Source organism: Balaenoptera physalus (assembly GCF_965194825.1).
Source record: "Balaenoptera physalus genome assembly, contig: HAP1_SCAFFOLD_634, whole genome shotgun sequence".
Lineage (NCBI taxonomy): Eukaryota > Metazoa > Chordata > Mammalia > Artiodactyla > Balaenopteridae > Balaenoptera > Balaenoptera physalus.
Window position 1 is genome coordinate 40880 of NW_028126115.1, and position 16493 is coordinate 57372.

Consider the following 16493-nt stretch of genomic DNA (forward strand, 5'->3'; position numbering starts at 1 on the left):
TTATTTATTATTTTATTCATTATTTATTATTTATTTATCATTTATTAATTATTTTTATTATTTATTTATTTATTATGTATTTTTATTATTTATTATTTATTCATTCATTCATTCATTCATTCATTCATTCATGTATGGCTGTGCTACGTGGCACGTGGGATCTTAGTTCCCTGACCAGGGATCACACTTGTTCCCCCTGAAGTGGAAGCACGGAGTCTTAACCACTGGACCACCAGGGAAGTCCCTAACTTGGGGTATTTATAATGTTCATATTTATTAGCTAATCAGCAAATCTTCTCTACATTCTGATCTTAGGGTAGTGTTTACACCTATTAGATTGTTCGGTTAAAATGGTAAATGACTATCTATCTGCCGATTGCTCCCAGATCAAAGCAAAGCAAAATAAAACACAACCAACAGACAGAAAATAAAACCAAACAAAAACATGCTCTTTACCGTACATTAAAAATAAGGCCACAGATGGACTGTTAACAGGATGTATTCTGTGGTGTGTTCCCAATAGCTTGTGTGAGTTGATTGCACCATTCTTCCCTTTATGCCCCATTAGCCATGTGGTTGAGAACCCTCTTTCACAAAGAAATTGTTTAGAAGTATGGGTTTAACCTGTGGCCATGAAAGACCCACTTGGCACTTGTAAAGTGGCATGACCTATGTTTTTGGTTTCCTAACCCCAATAATGTTAATACTCTGAGGTAAAATATCAGTAATGAAATCTACCATAATTTCTGAATATCAAATACTTTATTGTTTTTTTCATTTTTTGTCAGTTTGTGATCCAAAAGACTGTAGTTAACTTAACTCAATTTGAAGAGGAATTATTCCATACTTACTATATGTAAGACATTATACCAGAGAGTAAGGATTCAAATGGAAAAAAGAACATGGCCACTGCCTTTAACAGAGTATACATCACAGTGGTTAATGGTACTTCAGAATCAGATACTTGTTTTAAACACTCTATTGAGGTACAATTGATATAAAATAAAATGCACATAATTAAAGCACACAATTTGATATAAGTTTTGAAATATGTATATACCTCTGAAACCACGACCACCATAAAGATAACATGCATAACCATTATCCTCAAAAGTTTCCTCATACTCCTTTGTAGTCCCTCCTTCATGCCCAACCTAGCCTAACCCCACATAACCAAACACTGATCTGCTTTATGACCCTATAGATTAATTTGCATGACTAGAACTTTATATTAGTGGAATCATAATGGAATCAGTATGTACTCTGTGTCTTACTTCTTTCACTCTGTATAATTATTTTGAAACTCATCAGTATTGTTGCACGTATCAATGGTTCATTCATTTTTGTGTCTGTTTATTCACCTGTTGATAGAAATTTGGGGTATGTGTGTGTGTAGTGTGTATATTATTTCTACTGAGTAAATACCTGGGAGTGGAATGGCTGTGTGAAATCATAAGTGCATGTTTAACTTTTTAACAAACTGATAAATTGTTTTCCAAAGTGACTGTTCTGTTTTGTATTCCCTTCAGCAATGTATAAGAGTTCCAGTTGCTCTACATCCTACAAACACTTGGTATGTCTGTCTTTTTAATTTTAGCCATGTTAAGAGGTATATAGGAATATCTCACTGTGGTTTTGATCTGCATTTCCATAATGACTAATGATGTTGAGCATCTTTTCATGTGCTTGCATTTGGAGATGATATTTTATCTCAAAAAATTTCCTCCAGTGCATGGCTTCTCTTTTCATTCTCTAACTGTGTCTTTCAAAGAGCAGAAATTAATTTTCATGAAGCCCAATTTATTAAATTTAACTTTTATGGATTTCTTTTATGCTTTTGTGTAGAAATAATCTTTCCCTTAATTAAGGTCATATAAACTTTCTCCTAAAAGTTTAAAATTTTTAGGTTTTATGTTTATGTCTTGACCCATTTTGAGTTAATTTTTATGTGGGGCTGTGGTTCATTTTTTGCATAGGGGTAGGCAATCATTATGGCACAATTTGCTGAAAATAATAATCGTATTCATTATGTTGCCTTGGAACATTTGTAGAAAACCAGTTAACCATATGTGTAGTGTTTTTCCTGGGTTTTCTATTCTGTTCTACCAATCTATGTGTCTATCTTTATACCACTACCACAATGTATCTTTCTGAGTCTTGAAATCAGGTGGTGTACGTAATCTTTGTTTTACTTTAGCAAACTTGTTTTGGTTACTCTAGGTCCTTTCAATTTCCATATGAACTTTAGAACAAGTGTGTCAATTTCTGGCTCCCCAAAACTGACCTCCCCAAACAAGACTGTCGTTTCTGAATTGTTTTTAATTATTTTTTTTTCTCCTCATTATGACTTGCAACTTTTGACTAGATGCTAAATAGTATGATTTTAACCATGAATATTACCATACATCCATAAATTGCAATTTCCTACTAGATTCCCGAATAGTGTTTTTGCACTCGTTTAAATAAGTTGTTTTTTCCAAATTACTGCTTTATAAGGAAAATTCAACACATGTGTGATGAAGTGTTCTTAAATTTTGTTTTGTTTTTTTCCCAAGTTGTCCTTGAGCGAGAGCAATTTAGATGAGTCTCACTAACCATCATAGGCAATAAGTAAGTGATTTATCTAAAATTATACAGGTAGAAGATGGTAGAGCCCAGCGTAAATCCAGTCAATCTGACACCAGTAGCTATATGTATACTGTTTATACTTTATGGTCTTTCTAGGGGAAACAGAATCAGAGCTGTGCCTTAAAAAAGATAGTATGACTTGACAGGAATCTGTGAGAAACAAGAGGAGTAAAGCTTGAGCAAAGTCACAGAAATCAGAGTGTTACAGTTGATTTGGGAGAAAAACTGATACACCAGGTTAAACAGAAAGTATACTGCATGGGAAGAAGTAACAGATGGTAAAGCTGAGAAAGCCGGCTTGGGCAAAATAGTAAAGAACCTTGACTGAAAGATTGAGGACTTTTTCTTGAAGGTTTTTGAGCAATGGAATGTTATCACCTACCTGTTTTTAAAGAAGGCATCCCTGGTGTTGTAAGAAAGGTAGATTATTGAGGAGGAAGAAGGTGATTAAAGACAGAGAGATCCTTTAGGAGATTTTTATCAGTAGTCCAGGTCTCAAGTACTAATATTCTGAAATAGGGCAGTGACAGTGAAAATGGCAATGAGGCAATAGATGTAAGCAATTGCACAGCAAAAGAACAGATAGGATATGGAGTAAGACAGAGGGAGATAATGATGTGGAAGGAAATAAATGTAAAGGTTAATTTTAGGGAAATAAATGTGTATATTCAAATAAACACAATGATATTTGAGCGAAAATGGTCTTGTACTTTTTTTCTGTTAATCTATTATTTTATTGCCTCCTATAAATTTCATTTAGATTTCATAGGAGCCAAAAGGTTTTTCAGGGCTCTGAATTAGTTTTCTAAGGAAAAGATTAAGAGAATAATCTTAGAGATCTCAGAATATCATCCCGACAAAAAGTAGCAAGTAATAAAATGAATGTAAACTACAGACTGGAAACGCAGTTGTTTCTAAGTTTTTTAAAGGAACAACAAAACTATGCAGAAATGTGGTGACAGTCAATATATATAATATAGTACCAGCACTTAGTACTTGAATATGTTAAAAATGCCAGATATTTGTTTTTCATTTAAAGTCATTTCTATTGTATGTAATAGCTTTGAAATCACTTAAAAATTATTTCAACAAATTTAAACATTTTAGTTCTGTTAACTGAAAGCCATAAAAGCATTCCAAACATAATTAACCATTATAGTTCAAGGAATTTCAAAACTAAATGATAATTTTATTATAGATGCAACTAAGATAAAATACTTGGAATATGTAATTCATATCAAACTATAAAATTCAATGTAAGTTCTAGAGATATAAAAAGACTAAGGAATCTTTCACGTTTAAGGTGATTAAAGTTAATGCGAGGAAACGTTCATTTCTTTGTTCACTACAAAGAGTTATTGGACAAAGAAAATATGAATATTTTAAGATGTGACAAGTAAGATACTAGTTTGCAGAAAGTGATGGCCTGTTCTTATGTGATGTTCCAAAGAACAGATATAGAACCACTATTAGATGCTACACCTTAAAACAAAAATACAAACAAACAAGTAAGCAAACAGGTTCAGGACCCAGAAGTATCTAAAGATTGATTAAATCGCTCAGGAAGTAGTGAGTACCATTTAATCACTGCAGGTGATTTGAGCAGAGGTTAAGGACTGTCTTATAATGTAGACGCCTTCGACTTCATAGAGAAATTTGAGCATATTAGACATACACTTCTTTAATTTCTTATTCAATTCCCTATTAATTTCCCCAGCTTCAGAGTATAACGTTCCCATTCCCCTGTTTTGAGAAAAATCCCTCATTGTTCAGTATTGTTCCATCTCTTCCAGGATGCTGGATGACTTTCCCTATGTATTTTTTAATTCTCCATTTATTTAGCTTTTCCCTATAAAAGTTAAACATGCTCAAGAACCTCCTATTGTAAAAAAAATAGGAACTTCCCTGGAGGTCCAGTGGTAAAGAATCCGCCTTCCAATGCAGGGGACGCAGTTTTGATCCCTGGTTCGGAAACTAAGATCCCACACGCCGTGGGGCAACTAAGCCCTCGCGCCACAACTACTGAGCCCACGTGCGCCTCAGTGAGAGAGCCTGCATGCTGCTAACTACAGAGCCCACGCACTGTGGAGCCTGCACGCCACAACTAGAGAGAGAAAACCCGCATGCCACAACTAGAGAGAAGCCCGCGTGCCGCAACAAAAAGATCCCACATGACGCAACAAAGATCATGCATGCCACAAGGAAGACCCGACGCAGCCAAAATTAATAAATAAATAAATAAGTAAAAAATAAAACACAGAGTAAGTCTTCTTGGACTACATAACCCTTTAAATTACTGCTCTCCTCTCTCGTCTTTGTTCCACACTCAAGGTCCTCAAAAGAATATTCTGCAAATGACATATCGATTTCCTCAGCAACAAGCTTCTTTTAAAAAAATAATTTATTATAAAATATTTTATATGTATAAAAGCTATTAAAAATAGTAAAACAAATATCCATACACCCAACAACTAGACGCTGCCACCCACTCTTCCTCCCTGTTGCAGCAGTCTCCATATCCCTGGGCACTCCTCCTCATTTCTTGAGGCTTTAATTGCAGTCTCACTGACATGTATTCTAACACTATTCTTGTAATGAATAATGGTTATTTCATCATCTACACAGATGATCCTTCAAACATTTCCAACACTTTAACCTCTCCTGGGTGTCCTTTGTTCCTCCCTACTGTGACCACCTATTTCGATGGTCATACCCTAGACCTTAGAATTCCCAACATCTGGACTCCCTCCATCACCTCATTTTAGAGCAACCCATTCTGCAACCACCACCTACACAGTTGCAGCTCACACAAATTAGTACCCAAAGTCCAACAATCTTTTGATTCCATCAGGACATACATTCCACTGAAACGATTACATTTTCACTGTCCCTCATCATCCTTATGTCACCATTTTAATCGTTAATCCATTTCAAATTCATGATCCATCAGTATAATCATTTGGCTACATATGTTCTCAACTCTCCTGGACTTCACTTGCTTCATCTTCTTTCTTTTTCTTACACATTGGGCAAAACCCATACCCTGGTTAAATTGAACTCTGTCTACCCTCACGTTTCCCCATGAAGCTTACCCTGGTGGACACAGAATTATGCTGAGCAGTCTCACTTTAAGTTGAGAATCACTATCTCAAGTGGGCATGTATTGCAACTTAGCAGTGATACTATTCATAATCGTTGCTCATAGGAAACTATTTTAGGTCATCTTTCTCTTAAAACCCCCAACACCATCCCCCATCCTCATTATCTGCTTATAATGCTTATTTCCTTCCCTTGCTTCCTATTAACTAAGAAAATTAAAGAAATTAGAAGAGAATTTCCAAAAGCTCCCACCATCACAACTTGCTACCTACATCTGAACCCATTACTCTCCATCCTGTCTCCTGTTACAGTACATGAAATAATGGTGTGCCTAGCTAAGGCCAATCACTCCTATTGGGCACTGGATTATCACTTCTTGCCTATTTTTAGCAATTCTCACCTCTCTATCCTGCATCACCATTTTCCCCCTTTATTCTACCTCTTTTCCAAATTCATATAAAAACTCTTGACACACAGTTCTCTGTGTAGCTGTTAATCTGTGTCTCTTTTTACAGCAAACACGTCAAAATTGCGGTCTGTATCACTTTCTTCATTCTTCTCTTCTCATTCTCCTTGAATCCATTCTCATCTCCATTCCCTTGACCAAAACTGCTTTTATAAAGCTCACCAATGACCCCTAAATTGCTAAGCCCAATGTGATGTCTATCTTACTTTAAATATTAGCAGCAATTAACACAATGAATCACTCAGGCTTCCAAAAAACTCTCTTTTGGTTTACTGTAAAATCCTTCTCATTACTTTGTACTGCTTTTTCCTCATCTTCCTGATCTCTAAACTTTGGAGTGCTCCAGGGCTCAGTCCTTGGATCTTTTCTCTTTTCTAGTTATACTCATTCCATTAGTAATCACAGCAAGTATTATAGTTTTGAATACCACCTATCCTGAGCATATATCTCAGGATATATGAACTCTTGACTCTATTGAACTCTTGACTCATACACCAAATGGCCTACTCAACACCCCCACCTGGATGCCTACGAATACGCAGATCTGATCTTCTTTTCTTCTCCCTCAAACCTGCTCCTTCAACAGGCATTCTCATCTTAATTAATGGCAACTCTGTGCATACAGTGCTCAAGGACAAATATTTTGATATCATCTTTCATTCCCTTTTTCTCTTATTCCCTGCCTCCCCCTTGTCAGAAGGTCTTGTTGGCTCTAATTTTATTTATATCTGATTATTTCTAACTACCCACACTCCTATCACCCTGGTTCAATACCCCATCATCTCTTGCCTGGATTTCTTCTATAGCCTATATTGCTATAATAACCTCTTTTAATGAGGCTCCCTGCTTCTCCCTTGCCAAGCAATGATACAAACACAAACAGCTTGTAAGAGAACAGATAAAAGAGAAGTTAATTATGAATGACAGAATTAGGAAACACCCCAAGCAGGATGTAGCATCCCAGCTCCAACACTTCTTAATTGTGACTTGGAGCAAGTTACCTAATCTCTGAAGGCTTCAGTTTCCTCACCTTTAAAATATGGATAATAGTAGGACCTACTTCGTAGTGTCATTCTAAGTATTATAGAACTTAATACATGTCAAGTGGTGAGAAGAGTGCCTGAACATAGCAGTTGTCATATACCTATTAGATATTATTAACAGATGAGCAATGAAATACCAGTAGAGTTTCCACAAATAGATTATGAATAGAGATGGTTTTCTTTATGCAATAACGACCTTTTGAAAAATTTAAATGGATATACAACAAAACCATGTTACATTTCATCTCTATAACTTAGAATTAGTGAGAATTTTAGTGGAGGCTATATTTACATTTATATTTTTTGATCAGTGAAAAATGTTTCTTACAATATTAAATTACATATTTTAAGGATTACATAGGAGTTATTCTGTTTAATTCATTCAGTTTGCTGAATAGTTATAATCATATTTCCACTACCCTTATGAGGATTATATACAATAAATGTTGATACATAAGCTTTATATAAGGAAGACAAATTTTCTCTAATGTTAATTTTATTGAACTTTGGGAAAAGCATAAAACTGTTTAAATAGAAAACAGCTGCTAAGGCATTATTTTTCTATGTGTATTAAGAACACCTTGAGTAAAAGTAGGTTTGTGACATCTTATTTCTTTTCTTCTTGCTATTCATTACCATCTAAAATTATTTTCAATAGATTTATTAGTGCTTACTCTATTTTCTGCTCCCCTCTCTCAAAAGAATGTAATCTCCTTGAGGCCAGTGTATACAATCTTCTTGCTCTTCATTTTATGCTCAGCACCTACAATAGTGCCTGGAACTTATAAAAACTTAATAAATATCTGTTGTAAGATTGTATGAATGGATGCATAGATACATGGAAGAACGAATAATTCTGAAATTCAGATGAAGCAGATTGAGGGCTCTGGTAACAATGAAGTTAACGCAGTTCATCAAAGGCAATGGGCCCAATGATTCTAAATCCAATATTAATACAAAGTCAGCAATCTTTTTTTTCCTGGGATATGGGACTCATCCAGACTCATGTCCCATCTGGAGCGTGTATCATGGATCAAGGGAGTAGTTTTCAACCTGTTCTTTCCCAAAGACCTTATGTTTCTGAAACTTTCTTTTCATTTGCGTCTAGGGTAAGATTATTTCCACAAAATAGCAAATCACTGGACCATGTCATGTCAATACTTAACACTTCAGAATATTTCATATATCAAATTTTCTAATAATTGATGTTATAATTTTTCTCAGCCTAGATATATAGTTCCTGAAAGTTATTAATAATATTTTCAAAAGTTTTGATCTTTTTTTGAAACAAGTCTTGATATTCAACTCTTTTACTCAGTGTTGCCTTTTATATATACAAATACACATATATAATCCCAGACAATGGCAAAACAGTTTGTTTGTTTGTAGATGAGCTTATACTTCAAGATATACTGAGCAATTATCCAGTTGTTATTTGAGATTGATTAGGTAATAGAAAAACCCATTGAAAAATGGCTAGGAAGTAAAATTGGAACAAAACAAAACATGAAAGATACAATGCTTCATTCAGGTTCCAGAATATATTAAAGAAGATTTGAGAGAGTAAATCCTGAGAAAGAAGTAATATTACTTAGAGGGGGCTTTTAAAAAGAGATATTTACCTCTCTGTAGAAAAAGTATATCCTACAGTATACATCAGAAGAATTATGCTATTTAATGCCATTACCATTTTCTCAAATATTGGCCCACTTACTGCTGCCATAAAGTTATTCTACTTTTATCTCTGGTGAAAAGTTTTAATAAGAGGAAACTGTAATGTAAATTTGTTTTCAGTGAAGCAGGTCAGACAAATAGGAAACAAAGTGTGAAACAATAAACATTAATTTACAAAGGCCTTTAATTGACTGAATTCATCAAGACATAACAAGTAGATTTTTTTTCCTTTTTCAAAGTTTAATTAGTATATTCTATTTCTATTTGTTATTATATATAAATAATGCATATTTCTAGTAATAATTATCAAAATGTTATATTTAAAGGCCTAACATCTTTAGGCATATTGAATACCCTGTTATATATCGTTATTCATCATTGATCAAAATGCCATAAATTTACATATATCATGTTCTCACTTTACAAAATTAAGTAGAGAACCAAAAAGAACCCACCCTCTAAAATCTACTCCAGAATTAACTAACTCTTCATGTTCTCTGTTAATACACTTAAAGATACCAGCACAGGAGGTTAAAGACAAACATGTGGCCAAATCATTTTTGTTCAGTGTATAAGAATATCAACAAAAAATAAAATCCATTTTTTATTCTTCTAATAAATTTAAAGGATTTGACTGAATTGATTTGCAATGGTGCCATATAGATATGGATACACCTAAATTTTAGAGAGTAATGGAAAATTCAAAATACTAGAGATTAACGTAACACTTGTTTCAACAGGGCATACGAAGTAATATATAGAAAGCATGGGTATTACACTAACAAAAAATCATAGGGATTATACAAAACTTTGATCTTCTACCATTGCTAACAAGACTGAGCCAAAAATGGTGTATACCAACACAAAAGGAGAGAGTAGCTGCAAATGATTAGACTATGTATTTTAAGGGGCCAGCAAATGCAAACCTAGCACTGTGAAATTACCTGCCAGATTGAGTATCAACTTTACAAGTCAATATTAATTTATAGTTAAAGATAAGTGATTTTTTTCGCAAAAATATTTAATCTCTAATATGTATGGTTCCAAAAATATTTGGTTATTTCCTTAAAATATTAAACATACATCTACTATATGGTTCAGCAATTCCCCTCCTAAGTATATACCCATGAGAATTAAAACCATACGTTCACACAGAAACTTATAACAAATGTTCATAGCAGCATTATTTATAATATCCCCAAAGTGGAAACAACCCAAATGTCCATCAGTGGATGAATGGATAAATAAAATGTCATATACCCATACAATGTAATATTATTCTGTGGTAAAAATAGAATGAAGTACTGATGGATGCTACAACATGGATCAATTTTGAAAATATTTACTAAGTGAAATAAGTCAGTCAAAAGGGATCACTGGGTGAAGGGGGAGACAGGAGATAATTGCTAATAGTTATGGAGTTTCTTCTGGGCATAATAACAATGGTCTGGAATTAAAATGTGGTAATGGTTTCACAACTCTGTAAAATATTTTAAAAATCACTGAGTCATAACCTTTAAGGTATGTGAAATACATCTCAACAAAGCTGTTATTTAAAAATAATAACAGGAGTGACATCAGCCAGATGGTGGAATAGGAGGTCCCGCTCATATCCTCCCTCCACAACAATAACTTGGCAGCCATCCATGGACAAAAGTGCCTTTGTGGGAACTCTGGGATCCAGGTAGGAGGTTGCGAATCCCTGATGGGGTCCAACCCAGCGGAGTTGTTTTTAGAAGGCAGACACCCCCAGGCAGCAGACTTGCCAACCATGATCCTGGCTACAGACCCAGAAACAGCTTCATAGCCCCTGTGGACTCACACCTCAGCCCCATTTGTCCTTGGTTCTGCCACCAGCACCCTACAACAGGAGACCCGTGAGGAGTCATGCCCACTTGTGTCTCAGGTAAAAGGCCCACAGACCTTGGTCTTGGCTGTGGACACTGAAGTGGCCTGTGACCCGTCTCCAGCATTACTCAGGCATAGGCTGGGAGCCCCTAGAGGTAAGCCTGCCAAACTCCGTCTGACTGTAGATTTTGAAACAGTCCTATAACTGGGCTCTGGCCCCTCGCAGCTGCAGTCCACGAAGCAGTCCTGCCCACCCAGGGTCCCGGCAGAAGACACTCCTGTCTGTACCCCTGGAGATCCTAAAAGGGCCCTAGAAGTAGTCCACAGCCCCTTCTAGCCATAGTCAGCAAGAAATCCTGCCTGCCTAGGAACCCACCTACGGACTCAGCAGGACCACTCCCAACTTAACAATTTGTTACAGGCTCACTGTCTGAGGACCTAACTGTGAACATGGGAATTGACCCTTGTCCCAGTGCCACCCTACTGAATAAGGTCCTGGAGGCAGTCCCATCCACCCAAAGACCTGATAAGATCCATGCCTAAGCCCCTGGTAATAGGCCTGCCAACCGCAGACTCCCCTGTGGACCCAGCAACAGCCTCATAACCTGCCTCAAACCCAGCAAAATTGCAATTCCAGAGGTAATCCCATCAGCTTGGAGAGGCAACAGGAGAAGGTATGTATACTTGCTACAGTAATCAAGACAGTGTAGTACCAGTAAAGGAATAGACAACTAGATCAATGGAACAAAACAGAGAGCCCAGAAATAGACCTACATGAATATAGTCAACTGATCCTTGATGAAGGAGCAAAGGCAGTACAATGGAGCAAAGACTGTCTTTTCAACAATGATGCTGGAACAACTAGACATCCATATGCAAAAAAATAAATCTAGACACAGACCTTACACCTTACACAAAACTTAGCTCAAAATGGATCACAGACCTAAATGTAAAACACAGAACTATAAAACTTCTAGAAGATAACATAGGAGAAAGCCTACATGACCTTGGATATGGCAATGATTTTTAGATACAACACCAAAGGTACAGTCCATGAAAGAAAGATTCGATAAGCTAGACATCATTAAAATTTTAAAGTTCTGCTCTGTGAAAGACACTGTCAACAGAATAAAAAGATAAGCCACAGACTGGGAGAAAATATTTTGAAAGACATATCTGATAAAGATTGTTATCCAAAACACATGAAACCCTTAAAACTCAATAATAGGAAAACAGACAATCCAGTTTAAAAGGGAGCCAAAGACCTTAACAGGCACTTCACTGAAGAAGATATAGAGATGTCAAATAAGCACATGAAAAGCTGCTTCACATCATATATCATCATCATTGCAAATTAAAACAATGAGATACCACTACATACCTATTAAAATGGCTAAAATCTGGAACACTGACAACAGCCAATACTAGTGAGGATGTGGAACAACAAGAAATCTCTTTCATGGCTGGTGGGAATGCAAAGTGATACAGCCACTTTGGAAGACAGTTTGTCCATGTTTTAGGAAATTAAACATACTAAACACATGATCCAACAATCATGTGCCTTGGTATTTAGCCAAAGGAGTTGATAACTTATGTCCACCCAAAACCCTGCACTCAGATATTTATAGCAGTTTTATTCATAACTGTCAAAACTTGGAAGCAATTAAGATGTCCCTCAGTAGGTAAATGGATAAACAAACTGTGGTCCATCCAAACAATGGAATATTATTTGGCACTAAAAAGAAATAAGCTATCAAGCCATGAAAAGACAAGGAGGAATCTTAAATATATATTACTATGTGAAAGAAGTCCTTATGAAAAGCCTACATACTCTAAGATTCCAACTATATGGCATTCTGGAAAAAGTAAAACTGATACATACAGTGAAAATATCAGCGGTTGCCAGGGGTTGGGGGGAGGAAGGGATATGTAGGTGGAGAACAGAGGATCTTTAGGGCAGTCAAACTACTCTGTATGATAATTCTAATGGTGGATGTCTTATCAGTCGTGTCATTATAAATCTGTCCAAACCTATAGAACATACAATACCATGAGTGAGCCCAAATGTAAACTATGTGCTCTAGTTGATAATGATGTGTCAAAGTAGGGTCATCAATTGTAACAAAGGTATCACTCTGGTGGGGGTGTTGATAGTGGGAGAGGCTATGCTTGTGTCGGGGCAGGGGGCATATAGGAAATCTCTGTACTTTCTGCTCAATCTTGCTGTGAAACTAAAACTAAAACTATTCTAAAAAATAGTCTACTTTAAAAATAGGGGAGAACATAGCTATGGCAAACAGTATGCATCCAGACCATCCGTAACGTAAGTGTGAAATGAAAATCAAAGTAACTGTTACTGTCCCTGAGGGGGCTGTGTTATTGCAATGAAGTGGGGTTAAAATAAATGTGGTGAATGAATTAAATCAAAATTCTCTACAAATCCCCAAACTAAATGACAATGGAGCAACACTCAAAGAACTCTAAAGACAAATACATTCTAGATCCTGTATATGGTTCTTCATTGGAAAAGGCGAATGAATGGAAACTTCACACTTATAAGGACTCAAAAATTTTGAACTTGTTACTTTTTATGAATAAACCATTTGAAGACCTGTAAGAGAACTTTAGAAAATGAAGCAAAATTACTTAACAGCAGAATACACATTCCTTGGATGTGCACATGGAATATTCTCTAGAATCAACCATATATTAGTCCACAAAACAAATCTCAGTACATTTAAAAAGACTGAAATCATACAAAGTATCTTCTCTGACCCCAGTGGAATGAAATTAGAGTCCACTGCAAAGAAAACAAAAAACTTTGAATATCCACAGTGTGTGGAATTTGAACAATACGTTTTTTTTTTTAATGAATATTGGGTATTTATTGTTGCACTGAGAACTGTACTGGCTGCTGAGAAGTATAAGACACAAAGAGTTACAGTCTAGCTAGTGTAATAAGAACAATATGCTCTTAAATAACCAATGGATCAAAGTAGAAATCACGAGGGAAATTAGAAAGTACTTAGAGATGAATGAAAATGACAACACAACATGCCGAAATTTATGGAATGCAGCAAGGGTAGTGATCAAAGGAAATTTTACAGCTGTAAATGCAAATCTATAAACTAATTTTACATCTTGAGGAACTAGAAAAAGAAGAAGAAAACTAAAAAGAAGAGCAAACTAAACCCAAAGCTAGCAGAAGGAAGAAAATAATAAACATTAGGGTGGAGATAAATAAAATAGAGAAGAGTAAAACAATAAAGAGAATCAACAAAACCAAAAGTTGATTCTTTGAAAAGATCAACAAAATTGAGAAACCTTTAGTCAGGCTGACAAAGAAAAAAATAAGAGAAAGAAGGTGAAAATAACTAAAGTCAGAAATGTTGTAGGGACATAACTACCAACCTTACAGATATAAAAAGGATTATAAGAGAAGACTATGAATAATTGTACATCAAAAAATTAGATAACCTGGCTGAAACAGACAAATTCCTAAAATATACAAATTATCTAAATTGATTCAAGAAGATAATAGAAAATCTCAACAGACCTGCAACAAGAGATTAAATCAGTAATCAAAAACCTCCCAACAAAGAAAAGTATAGGACCAGATGGCTTCACTGTTGAATTCTACCAAACAAAGCAGAATTATCAACAATCTTTCTCAAACTCTTCCAAGAAATAGAAGAGGAGAGAATACTTCCTAACTCATTCTACAAGGCCAATATTACTCTGATCCTAAAGGCAGATAAAGATATCACAAGAAAAGAAAATCACAGACCAAATATCCCTTATGAATAAAGATGCAAAAATCCTCAACAAAATATTAGCAAACCAAATCCAACAGCAAATTAAAAGGATTATATACCATGATCAGGTGCAATTGATCCCAGGGATGCAAGGATGGGTCAACATAAGAAAAATCAACCAATGTGATACACCAAAGAGGGATAAAAGCACACGATTATCTCATATGATGTAGAAAAGGCATTTGACAAAGTTTATCGCTCTTTCATGATAAAAAAAAGACTGGGAAACAAGAATAGACAGGAACTTTCTCATCATGACAAAAGGCATTGTATTAGTTCACTAAGGCTGCCTTAGCAAAGTACTGTCTCATAGTTCTGGAGGCCAGAAGTCCAAGCTCAAGGCGTCAGCAGAGTTGGTTCGTTCTGAGTGCCGTGAGGAAGAATCTGTTTCATGCCTCTCCCATAGCTTCTAATGGTGTGTGTGTGTGCGTGTGTGTGCGTGTACACATGCATTAATACATATAACTAAATGATGTGTAAGTGATTAAAAATAAGTGAATGCATTCTATAATATGTCAGAGAGTGTAAGTGCTCTGAAGAAAAATAAAGCAGGATAACAGGATAGGGAGTGTCTACAGGGGTTACTGTTTTTCATGAGGTGGATAAAGTCTCTCTGGTAAGACAAAATCTGACAAGAGATCTGATGAATACACTGGTAGTTTAATCTTTGCACATATCTGAAGGGAAAGCATTCCAGATGAAAATAATATAAAATCTTTGAGAAAGGAAATTGTTAGGCATGTTTGAGTTGCAGGAAGGAAACTATTATGGCTGTAAGTGAAATGAACAAGGTGGGCAGTGGGAGGAGATAAGGTCAGAGATGTAAGAAGCCAGGTACCATGCGAATAGAGTAAGGCCATGGGATTTTGCTCTGAATGAGATGGGAAGCCATTGGAGAGTTGAAAGTAAAGATGTGACATGCGCTGTTTTATATTTTCAAAGGATCACTTTCTCTACTTTGTGGGATGAGAATAGATGGAGAAAAAGCAATTAGGTGGCTACCACACACTTTCATAGGTAGTGATTTAGACAAGGGTGTCAGTGGTGTAGTGGTGAGAAGTGGTCATAATCTGGATATATTTTGAAAGTATAAGTTGTAAAATTTGTTGGATTTATTATGAGGTGTGAGAGAATGAGAGAAGGCAAAAATAACACTTTTTTTGCCTATGCACCTGGAAACATGGAGTTGGCATTTATTGAGATGGAGAAGGTTTAGAGAAGGGACTGGGAGCTTAGTTTAGATATACTAAGCTTGAGATGCCAATTAGACATCTACGTGGAGATGTAGACAGCTGTATGTGAATGTCTGGACTCAGGAGAGAATTTGGGTGAGAGATACATACATTTCGGAGACCTAAGTTTATAGATGTAATTTCAATCATGGGGCTGAATAAGTCACCTAGGATTAAGTGTAGATAGAGGACAGTGTAAGTCCAAGGACTGCCTTGATGTCCTCAGCATTAAGAGGTTTGGATGAGGACACAGAGGTAACAGATGATGCTAGGAAACAATGCTCATTGTGGTAGGAGGAAATATAAGGGAGACTGATGTCCTGGGAAGCTAAAACTGTTTCAGGAAAGTGGGAATACGCAAATTGCATAAAAGTAGTCAACCAGATCTAGAGGTTAATTCTTCCAGTATACACAAGTTTGCCCTGCTGGAAAACCGCATTCTTTCATTGATGGCTCCAAAGCTATCTTGTGGGAAATAATTTCCATGGTACATTAAGTCTACAGTCATGATTCTGACCAAAAAGGGAGCGAATGAAAAATGGGATCAATGTGATTGGAGCCTGATGTTTCACTGTCCTGTGACCATTCCCCCTCCACTTGCTTTTTTCTTTTTTCCCCTCCACTTTCATTACAAACTTTTATTCCTACCGTCGATTTTCCTGAATAACAGTAAATGTCACATTTTCAG

At 35.9% G+C, this 16493-nt stretch overlaps 1 long non-coding RNA gene across 1 annotated transcript in view; it reads right to left on the reverse strand.

Annotated features, from left to right (window-relative positions):
* The window catches only part of LOC309653593, a 31600-nt gene continuing 15107 nt past the window's right edge, over window positions 1-16493 (reverse strand). The window contains exon 2 of the long non-coding RNA XR_014259262.1: window positions 1-16493. This exon is cut by the window's right edge and continues 12647 nt beyond it. This is a non-coding gene — a long non-coding RNA (uncharacterized lncRNA).